The sequence below is a fragment of the Zootermopsis nevadensis genome, unplaced genomic scaffold, assembly GCF_977971745.1.
Source record: "Zootermopsis nevadensis isolate Lab colony 2312 unplaced genomic scaffold, Znev_1.0 Znev_ptg000023l, whole genome shotgun sequence".
Classification (NCBI taxonomy): Eukaryota; Metazoa; Arthropoda; class Insecta; order Blattodea; family Termopsidae; genus Zootermopsis; species Zootermopsis nevadensis.
Window position 1 is genome coordinate 7,145,278 of NW_028259155.1, and position 11,828 is coordinate 7,157,105.

The 11,828-nt window shown below is 37.8% G+C and overlaps 1 long non-coding RNA gene across 1 annotated transcript; it reads left to right on the top strand.

Moving 5' to 3' along the window:
* Window positions 1-1,904: 1,904 nt before the first annotated feature.
* Window positions 1,905-9,940, top strand: LOC110836116 (uncharacterized). Its single transcript, XR_015536696.1, has 4 exons — window positions 1,905-6,306; window positions 6,410-6,504; window positions 6,701-6,843; window positions 7,494-9,940. It is a non-coding gene; the product is annotated as an uncharacterized LOC110836116 (long non-coding RNA).
* Window positions 9,941-11,828: the final 1,888 nt, after the last annotated feature.

The window sequence follows — 11,828 nt, forward strand, 5'->3', positions numbered from 1 at the left end:
AAGAATTTTTGTTGATGAATTGTGATATATATTGTTGGTATTGTTCCGTAGAAAGTATAATAATAGTTTTTCCTTTGTCTGCTTGTGTGATTGTTAGTTCGTTTTGTTGTAATTTTTGTTTTATATTTTTTATTGTTTTCCATTCATTCATGTGTATTTTGTTATATTGTGTATTAAGTTTATTTTGTTTTATTAAGTGTTCGATGTTGTTTGCTATTAGGTGACGTAGGTGATCTTGTTTATGTATAGGTATTAGGTTAACAGCGGTTTCAGCTTCTAATGCCAAGTTTTCGATCCATGTTTTTTGTTTGTGGTGAAGATTGTATTTTAATCCTTTGCTGAGTAATGTGTATTCGTGGTGTATTGGGTGTTTGTAAGATTTTTAATGCGGCAAGAGAAAGGATACGGTAGTACTTCTGGTTGGTAGTTATTATCATTATTATTATTTATTTGTATTTTGGCTTTAAGTTTTTGAAGTTTATTGTTTTGTTTTTGGTATAATTTAGTAAGTTCAATTTGTAATTTATATATTATTTTGCTTTCTATGATATCCCAAAATTCTTTCCATATGTTAGTAACTTCAAGGTGTTTTTGGTATGCTAGTATATTCAATTGGTGTTTCTTTTTATATAGTTGTTTAATTTCTGATTTTATGTATAGTGTTTCAGCTTTGTATTTTATTAAAGATATATTTGGGTTATTTCCATGGATTTTAATTTTTGCATAATTTGGTGTTATTTTATTTTTTAGGCATATTTTGTTGAATCTAATATTAGTGTTGCATTTTAATAATTTTCGTTTTAAGTTTATATATTGGTATACGCATTTTACTTGACAGTCATTCATAAGATAGTGTAATTGCGTCATATTGTGAAATTCTTATTTTATGTTTCTCTAGGAGTGGGGCAGTGAATTTAAATGTTAAATGGCAATAATATAACACTGTATAATAGGACTGGATGTCCAGAAATTGAACTGAAAATTGTGGAAGATATGAGGAGGAGGAAGCTTGTTTAAAATAAATTACATGTTTATCCATATTAGAGTTTGGTTCTTATGTGCTAAATCTGCTTAATTTGATTCTGCCGAAGAAACAACTTTGACTCCTTCATACTTACATGATTATTTTAAATTGATAGTTATTTGCTTATTCATTTATAGTTTCTGTGCAGTTTTATAGGCTTGATTTATAGAACAGAATTGAAATAGAATCGGTTATGCTTAAGATTATGTAGTGTATGATCTAGAATAGTTTATTGTGACGTGTGCTTTAATTTTTCGTTTTTACAAAGTTGAAGCTTATGTGGCCACCTCTTAAAAACATTCTACTAAAACAAATTTTTTTCGCTGCCTTGTTCTATTCTAAATTGTTTTCATATTCCAGATTATAATATACATCCTGCCTTTGTCAGACAGAATTAGAGCCTCTCAAGTGTGCCATTTGTCAAAAGACCTCAAACTGCATAGCAATAAAGTAGTAATATTGCAAGATGACTTCACTAGATCACTACAAGTCTTTGAAAATAGTCTTGGAACATTTCTGAATTTTGTGTTCAAAGAAGTAGAACTAGGAGGAATGTTAACCAAATTTTGGGATAGATTCTGTCCACAAATGCAGTCTCTTTCCATAAATAGTTGTGATATATCACAAAAGACCTTTGTAGATATTTAGTTAAAGTGCTCACATTTAGAAACTCTCAATGTGAGTGGGTGTTCCTGAACTTTTAAAGTCAGAAAGGGTTCTGGAGCAGAAATCTGATGTTATTCTGCTTAGTAACACTATTTTCAAACTTAGGGAGCTAAGTCATGCTTCAAATACATATTTGTCAGATCTGTCATTGACAGGATGTTAGATCTCTTTCGATTTTGAACTGTATAAGAAGTTTTACCCTGGTGACATGTTAAAATCAACTCCGCCTCTGTGATGTATCTTGATATATCACAGTGCCGGTCCCAAGCCCGGATAAAGGAGGAGGGTGAATGGATGGTTGGTGAGCTTCTAGGAGGATGCCAGTGCTGGACTGACTACCTCAATAAATCTAGAAAAGTGCTCAAGCTGATAATTTTTCAGCACAACCATCAAATCCTACCCTCAAGGAGGGGGGATGAGGGCGAGTACCCAGCGCCTCAAAACTGAGTCTTTCTGGCTATGGTATGGTAACCCAGACAGAAGAGTCCCTGGTCCTCCAGGTTGGGGGTTGAGCGCAGGGCTAACAACCCAGCCTTGTAAAAAAGAATAAAGTTTATAATAATTTAATGAATGAAACCGGACTGTCCTCACGAAGACGAACATTAGCAAGGAACAAGAATAAAAATATGATACTAAATATTGGAACGTGGAATGTGTGCACTCTGTTACAAGTGGGAGCGATGAATGGTATAGCTGATGAAATAATAAAATATAGAATGGAAATTGTCGCTATACAATAAATTAGATAGAAAAGTAAGGGAATAATTAATAAGGCAAAATTCTCCATATATTATTCTGGGAAACACGATAGACAAGGAGAATGTGGAGTAGGATTTATCGTTACCAGACAAATGCGTAAGGCTGTGCTGGCCTTTATGCCAGTAAGTGAAAGAATATATACACTTAGAGTAAAAGGGAAATTCCTTAATAAAACCCTTGTTAATGTCTGTGCACCAATCGAGGGGACAGAAGAGGTGGCAGTAGATGTTTTTTATGATGAATTGCAGTCTGTATGTGATAAAATTTCGAAACATGACATGATAATAGTACTTGGTGATTATAATGTGAAGCTTGGGAAAGAAGATGTCTATGTCAAACTATTTGGAAGGAATAGTCTACATGAAGAAACCAATAATAATGGCCTACTGGTAGCACAATTTACAGCTGCAAATAATTTAAGGGTCATGAGCACGTACTTCCCAACGAAAGATATTCATAAGGGTACTTGGAAAATACCTGCAACAAATAATTTTAATCAAATAGATCATATAATGGTATCTAGGAGATGGGTGACAGATGTGGAAAATGTGCGCACATTCCGAGGGGCAAATTCTGATTTGGACCATTATTTAGTTGGGTTTTTTTGAAGCAAAAAATATGTATGGTTATGAAAGGGAAAATGGAAAGAATTAAAAGATGGAATGTAGAGAAATTAGAAGATAGTGGCACAGTACAGGAGTATCAATATAATTTGAACTTAGAATTACAAAAGATAGAAAAAGGGCCTAATATTGAAGATGAATGGAACTGCATAAAGAATGCCATTTTAAATACAGCACATATAACTGTTGGAGAGACAAGAAGATCAAGAAATGAAGATTGGTATGATGATGAATGTAGATCGGTCGTGGAACAGAAGAAGCAAGCTAGAATGAAATGTGTTCAACGAAATACGAGAGCTAATAGAAATCTTTATAATGAAGAACTGATATTGGCCACCAGACAATGTAGAAAGAAGAAAAGAGAAGCGTTAGGAAGAAAGATCGACAGTATGATAAAACACCATCGTAGAAATGAAAGTAGAAAATTTCATAAGGAGCTTAAAGAAGTAACACAAGAATACAGACCTAAAGCTGTAGCATGTAAAGATAGTCAAGGAAATTTATTGACAGAGAACCGTGATATTGTTAATAGATGAAAAGAGTATTTTAGTTGTATCCTGACCGGAAATGTAATTGAGACAGAGCAGCTGACATATTATACTGTGGATAATTACATTGAAGATCCTACGTTCAAAGAAGTACAAAAAGTAATCAAATGTCTGAAAAATGGTAAAGCACCCGGAAGTGATGGGGTTACTGCTGAACTACTCAAAAAGGGGGAGTCAAGTTATGGGAGAGAATACATAATCTGATATTGTTAATCTGGAAAGAAGAAAAGATTCCAGAAGAATGGACCCTAGGAGTAATACAATCTATACATAAAAAAGGAGATAAAATGGAGTGTACCAATTATAGAGGAATTACACTTCTGAATATAATATATAAAATCTTGTCAAGTATTCTATATAATAGATTGGTTGTGTATGTAGAAGAGATGTTAGGAGAGTATCAGTGTGGCTTTAGAGCAAATGGATCAACGATAGACCAGATATTTGTATTGAGACAGATTCAGGAGAAAGCCTATGAATATAACATTGACTTAAATCATTTATATGTTGACTTCAGACAAGCATTTGATAGTCTCAAATGTTAAATTATATTCTCCTATTAGGGATACCATCTAAATACGTCAGGCTCATTAGAGCAACGTTGAAAGACTCCAAGGCAGTAGTAAGAGTAGATGGTGAGCTAACCATTTAATGTCAGTTAATGGGAGTTAGACAAGGAGATGCTCTCTCAACAATGCTTTTTAACCTGACGCTCGAAGCATCTACTCGGAAACTTGAGATCTCAGGATATATAGGCATAAAATCAATACAAGTGAGTGTGTATGCAGACGATATAGCTATTATTAGCAGAAATAAAGCTGCACTGGAAGAAACAGTACTAAAATTGATAGAAGAAACGCAATTAAGGGGGCTAAAAATAAATGAATCGAAAACAAAATATATGAAAGTTACAAGAGCAGCAAGAAATGTCACAAATAAATTGAGAATAGGACATTATAATTTTGAACATGTGCAGAATTTTAATTACCTGGGTTCACAGATTAATACTATAAATTCAGTAACTAATGAAATTAAAGCACGTAGTGTGAATGGTAATAGATGTTATTATGCCTATCAGAACTTAATGAAGTCTAAAATACTGGGGAGGCAATTTAAACTGAGAATCTATAAAGTTCTGATAAGACCAGTAGTCACATATGGATGTGAAGCCTGGACATTATCTAGCTTTGATGAGCAACAACTTGGAATATTTGAACACAAAATATTATGGAAAATCTATGGTCCTGGAGAATTAGGATGAATCATGAACTAGATTGTATCATACAGGGAGCAGGTATTGTGAGGCTGATCAAAAGCAAAAGGTTAGCCTGGCTTGGCCATGTTGCAAGAATGGAAGGAAACGGTAACTAGAAGAGTGATGGAATGGAGACCGATAGGAAGAAGGATGAGAGGGAGACCACGGAAACGATGGATAGACGACGTGGTGGAGGATGTGAGGACGATGGGAGTAAGGGGATGGAGAAGAATTGTGAATGATAGGACAGAATGGAAAAAAATCATCGAACAAGCTAAGACATACACAGGGTTATAACGCTATAAGAAGATGAGGAAGACATGTTAAAATCTGGCTACATAATGGCATCAGAAAGTATTCTGACATTCATTAATATATTACAACACATTGTGTCACAAGCAGGGAAGATTAGAAAGTTGAAATTTTGGTATCATGGACATTGAAGTTGCAGCATTTTCACAACTTGCAGGAGTACCAGAACTACATCGTGAAACACTACATCTTCAGTCTTGCGAACGACTGAACAATGCAGGCATACTCAGAATCACAGAATACCAACTGAGTCTCACTGAATTAGATTTAAGTGAGTGTTCACACCTCACTTAATGGTACCTGCACCTTGTCATGGTGGTGGGGCTTGAGTACCTCAGTGACCCCAAGAGCTATGCTGGCGGTAGCATGGCTACTGGTAGGGCCTCCCTAGCCAGATTGGTTGAGGGGGAGAGGTCAGACTAAGACAGGTACCCTGGTCCTCCAGGTTGGGGGTTGGTTGCAAGGCTAACAACCTTGCACCATAAAAAGGAAGATGTTTTGAAACCTCAATCAAAGCCTCTGACAGATGGACCTAACATCCGAGCGGAGGATAGGACTGAATGGAAGAGGAGAATTGAGGAGGCCATGGACCAAATATGGACCAGAGAGCCATAGAAGATGAAGAAGAAGTGTTCACACATTGGTGATCCTTCTTTCATAGCTATCTGTCACAACCTAAAGAACCTTTTGATACTCAATAAGGCCTGCTATGCCATAACAAACACAGGCATATCAGAACCTTGTCATCTCCAGAGTGCACCACCAGAACCAACAAACCACTATCATGGCCCTCTTCAGGGCCCCAATCACATTCAACTGAACTCCTGATGTCCCACCCGACATACTTCCCGAGCCCCCCCCCCCCTCTTTCCTTTCTCTCACACTCGCCCATGCGCTCCTATTGGTCCACTCCCACGCCTGCTCCCATTGGCTCGGGGCAGGCTACTCCATTCACATTCCAGCACCTATAAACCTAGCCCCACACACACTATTGGCATATTCATTGCCCTGATGACGGAGGCAGTATACCTCTGAAACGTTGGTAAACATCGACCAGACTACACAGCGCAACAACCCAGAATACAGAAATCTTCATTTTCTCAGTTGTTACATTGAAAGGTATGCAGAATATGTTAATAACACAGACGTTTCTTTGATCATATAATTTAAGGATATCATTAGATAAACTGATTCATTGTAATCTATTTATTTTTCCCCCCAGGTTTGCAAGAACTAGATTTGTATGGCTGCCAGGGAATCACAGATGTCAACCTTTAGTTTTCTTGAACTTCAACATTTAAATCTGAGTCTCTGCTGGCAAGTTAATTTCATCAGGAAATTTAATATGTCTTGATTCTAATTGGGTTTCTCGATATCTTACAATTTAGTCTCAAACACCAAGTCCTTCCCTTTTGATAAAATTGTACAGAAGTACAAGGGGCTTGTTAAAGAGGATCATTTACAAAATTTTCAATGCTATTTTTTCTTTTTACAATTTACATTCTGCTTACAGGTAACAGATGCAGGAATCTCAGATCTGGCCTCAGGGAACCCAAGCATTGAAACCCTTAAAATGAACGTTTGTAACAAAATCACAGACAGTGGCATTATTGAACTGTGAAGCATTTGTCAAGACTGAAACATCTTGAATTGCGGGTATATGTCACTTTATATCAAGCAAGTTAACTTGGTACATAACACATGCTGATAAAGTTAATAAGCAAGAACCCAGGATTGTATTTCTGTGGTTCCTCATGATTACTTTAGATTATCAAATTATCCTAATAAAATATGTTTTATAGAGAAGTCCTTCAGATCTGAAACTAAGCGAAATATTTTCAATCATAATAAATAAAATAAATAAAACATTTTAAGAGTAGAATCTGTGATAGATCATTAATGGCTTATCAAATTAAAGTTTTACTGTAATAGTTTCACAGTGATACATTACAAATCTCCCCATAAAAGTATCTTCCAAATAAAATCCATATATATATATATGCCAAAAATAAAGTATTTAAAAATAATTACCATTAAGTGATGTGGGAAGTCCCCAGTGACATTGAATTCCAAATGAAGGAGTTTATCATAAGACAATATGTAATTGATTGTTATTCTGTGAAATATTACAATTTTGCATTTCATTACTGCTCAGTGATGGCATTGTATTTATCGTGGATAGTACACAAGCAACTGTCATATGATATGTTTACAATTTTCTTCAAACTTCTCTGGATAACTGATACGTAGCAGTGTGATTGTTATCTGTTGCAAGTGCTAAATAATGGGTACGATCTCCTCTGCAGGGATGCTCCAAGCTGACAGATGCAAGCCTTACAGCAATTGGACAGAGATGTAGCAATCTGAAGTACCTGGATACAACCAACTGCTCTGGCATGTCTCTAGAAAGGTCAGAACATTTGAAATTATGCCTGCAGTCCCTGCACGGACTACACAGGCGGAACCTGCTTTGAATAAATTTAATAAATCTAGTGTAAAGGAACGAATCTAGTACCTCCACCTCCACCAGAGAAATTCTGTTCTTTATTGCGACACTAGTAACCGCATTTATTAAGTGAAAATGAAAATTTGTCAGTGAAATATAAATGTTTTTCTAGTGATAGGTTGATGGCAAAGATAATGACCAATAGAGAGGGCTTACAGCTTAATGATTCATGATGAAAGTTCTTGATTTTACAACATTTACAAAACTTTGTTTGAGGTTGGATTAAGGGTGTTGAAGTATGGACTGGAAACATCTGGTTCCGGACGCAGTCCAGTGATGGGCTCTTGTGAAAACAATAATGAATGTTCGAGTTCTGTGAGAAACGGAATTTACTATCAGGGTGACAATAAGTTTTACAGTAAAGACTCTGTTTCACGGAGTTGGTCAGAAATGAAAAATAGGAAGGCATGTCAAAATGCTACATTGGGTCCAACCAGTCTTAAACCCTGGATTTTTGGCTCAAGAATCCAGCACCATTTTCAACTTCTTCTGTGTCCTGGTCTTCACACATCTGCAATAAACTTTTTTCCATTTCCACTCTTCTGCTTGTTCTGATCCTCTTCTTCTCAACCCCATCCCTGTGAGTCCAGCATCAGTTACTGTCTCACACATTGTCAGTTTGAGGGATCGAAGCCACACTTGGTGTCGGAAAATGGCCTGAATAGACATGTCTGTCACTGCATTAGAACAGTCTCAAAGGTCAAGATATATAAGCCTAGGAAGGTTCTCTGCTATAAGACACAAAGTTCTCTCATGTAAGGATAGTTCAGCAAGATTAAGTCATTGCAACTGCAGATTTACAGAGGATCACCAATGCCAGGACAGTGACTTAAATCTAATTCAGTGAGACTTGGTTGGTATTCTGTGATTCTGAGTATGCCTGCATTGTTCAGCTGTTCACAAAAATGAAGATGTAGTTCTGGTATTTCTGCAAGTTGTGACAATGCTGCATCATCAATGTCCATGATACCAAAATTTCAACTTTCTAATCTTCCCTGCTTTTGACACAATGTGTTGTAATATATTAATGAATGTCAGAACTCTTTCTGATGCCATTGTGTAGCCAAATTCTAACATGTCACCAGGGTAATATTTCTTACACAGCTCAAAATCGAAAGATATATCACATCCTGTCAATGAGAGATCTTCCAAATTGGAAGCAATAGCCATAAATCTATTGAAAAGGGCATCCGACAAATCTGAATTTGAAGCAAGTCTTAGCTACCTCCTGATATCAAAAGTTGAGAACACCCACTCGCATTTAGAGTTTCTAAGTTTGAGCACTTTAATACCTCCCGAAGGTATCACCACCTTGTGGAAGGCAAATAAATTTTGACGGGTGGGGACGTTTGCATACTTAAATGACCCTTAGACTGCTTTCACACGTGAGCCGCTCAACTGAGCCGGTATGCAGCTCATGCAGAGGCTATAAGCAATTCAGAGTTCGGCTCACATGACCCTCTGCTAGAGTTACCAACTTCAATCAGTCCCTCCAACAACACATTTTCATTGTATTAGCAGCATTCATCAAATCATCATCACCACCACCTCCATGGTTTAGCCTATTATAGACTGTTCCGTCTCCAAGGAATTTTCTGTTCTGAGTAAATAGGATACAGTACTCTGCAGTAAAAATTAGTCATTCCAACGTTTTTGTGGGTGGCCTTTGCCTTGTTTGTATTTATTTATTTTTTGTGGAATTCTGTTGGCTTCCATTCTCTCTATATGCATTAGCCAATTCCTTTGATGTTCACATATTTTATCCAGCAAGTTAAAATTTCCTAGTTCGCATCTAATATCGTCATTTCTTATATGATCTGTTCTTTTATACCCTGCAATTGGTCTTAGAAATTTCATCTCTGCTACTTCTGTTCATTGCTTTTGTAGTTTGGTTAGGGTCCAGCATTCTGCGCCATAAAGTTGAGAAGGAACTGCCATTATATTGTGAAATTTAAGGAAGGTTTCAGTACTGACTTTGCCTAATAAAGTTCTTCTAATGGTGCCACATAAATGTCGAAATTTGTTTAATTTATGATATAAATCTTTGGACCTATCTGTGCTAATTAAGTAGCCTTAGTATTTAAAATCGCTGACTTGTTCCGTAGGTGTTTGAAATTAAAATTTTTGCTCTAACCACCTCTTTTCCTACAAATGCAAGTTCCTTTGTTTTGTTCGTAGAGAAGTAATAATAATATTTTATAGCATAAATATTGTAAATGATTAATAAATAGTGCCCATTACAAACAACTTACTGGAGTTTCTTTCCCCACAAATGCCTCTCCCGTATAAATGCGTTGGCAAGACTGCCTTGATCTGCAGCTCAGTGAGCCTCGTGTGAAAGGGTTCCATGTCAAAGCAGGCAAGACTCTCCCCGCCATAAGCCGCTACTAGCGGGGAGAGCTGCATAGTGGCTCATGAGCCGCTCACACAGGTTCACCGGCTCTCGCCTGAAAGGGTTCAATGCGTTTTGCTGGGATTTCTATCCCTAGCAGTCATTTCAGCTCACATGAGCCACGTGTGAAAGGGCTATGCCGGCTGGAGCTTTGGCTCATGGTAGGGTCACCCATGCCGGACAGGTCTAAGGCTATGCGCCAGACTAAGAGTGATACCCTGGTCCTCCAGCTTGGGCTTGGGGTTAACCCCACCCCAGAAAACAAGTATTGTTAGGATACTCTCAAAAGAGCCTCGGATGGATGGATCATTAGGTAATGGAACTGGCAAACGTTCACGGACTCGGAAGCGAACTGCGACATTGACTGTGGCCACATGGAATGTTAGAACCATGAAGAAGGCAGGAAAAATGGAGGTGCTGAAGTATGGGATGGACGTGGTGGCATTGGAGGTGGTGAGGTGGAATGGACATGGCAGGGTGAATAAAAACGAAGCTATTTAGGTTTTGAGACTTTAGGAGACAGAATGTGTTAGATAAGGCTCAAAGGACTCTTCAGAAACTTGTCCTTTGTTTCAGCTTATGCACCCACAGAAGAGGCTAATGAATAGTCTGATCATCAAAAGCACTTGTTTCGAACACAAGGGGACCTGGAAGGTACCAAGTATGGGAGTGGTCAATCAGATTGATCATGTGCTGGTGTCGAGAAGGCATTCCTCTTCTGGGCAAGGCGCTGGGAGGGCAGAGAAAGATTAGTCTCCAGGGAGCTAGAAGCGTAATTATTGTTGTTTGCGTATAGTAGAGGTGTTGTTTTAGTGACATTGTGATTACCAGATCTTTCAGCTATGCTGAGGTCAGCGTGGCGTGCGCCGGTCGACCGGATAAAGGGGCGACCCTGGGGTGGATTCCTCGGCACTGCTCCCCACTAAAGATCACCCCGCCGCGCTGAACCAGGAAAGTGGGGCGCTAAAGCCTTTAGCTAAGGGCCCCGGTTCCCAGCCGGGACCCGCTCCCTCGAAGCACGTAGCATCTAGGCGCAGGTCTCCCGGAGACGAGTCCGTTTCTCTCAGCGGCACGTCAGCTGACACCACTGCTCGCGCCCAAATGGACAAACAGTTTTAAGTTTCTTATCATCAGCATGTGTTATGTTCTTATGAACATCATTCTGACTTCTGTTTCAAAGAAATTATGTTCGAATGATTCAGATCAATGCACTATACCTCTTCTGACATTATGGTACTAGAACACAGAATCAATTTATTTCAAGTGCTCTGACTAACCAACAAAATTATCAAACCTGTGAAACTATGAGAGTCCTTAAAGAGCCTCTACATACAGCATATAACCTACATAAGCTAATCTTTCCATAAAAACAATCCATGCTTTAAAGCTTGAAATGTTGAATGAAAAATATGGGAAACCTAAGGAGCTTTGACAGTAAGGATCAGAGAAAGTGTACAAGCCCATACATACAAACTGGTTTATTGTACAATACAAACTTCTACATTCACTTACAATTTATGGCTACTAATGGTTTTCAAAATCGAAACATATCTGACATCTTGTCAATGGCAGATCTTCCAAATTGGAAGCAATTGCCACAAATCTATTGAAAAGGGCATCTGACAAATATTTATTTGAAGCATGACTTAGCTCCTTAAGTTTGACAAGAGTGTTCCTAAGCAGAATAACATCAGATTTCTGCTCCAGAACCCTTCCTGGCTTTAAAAGATCAGGACAAGCACT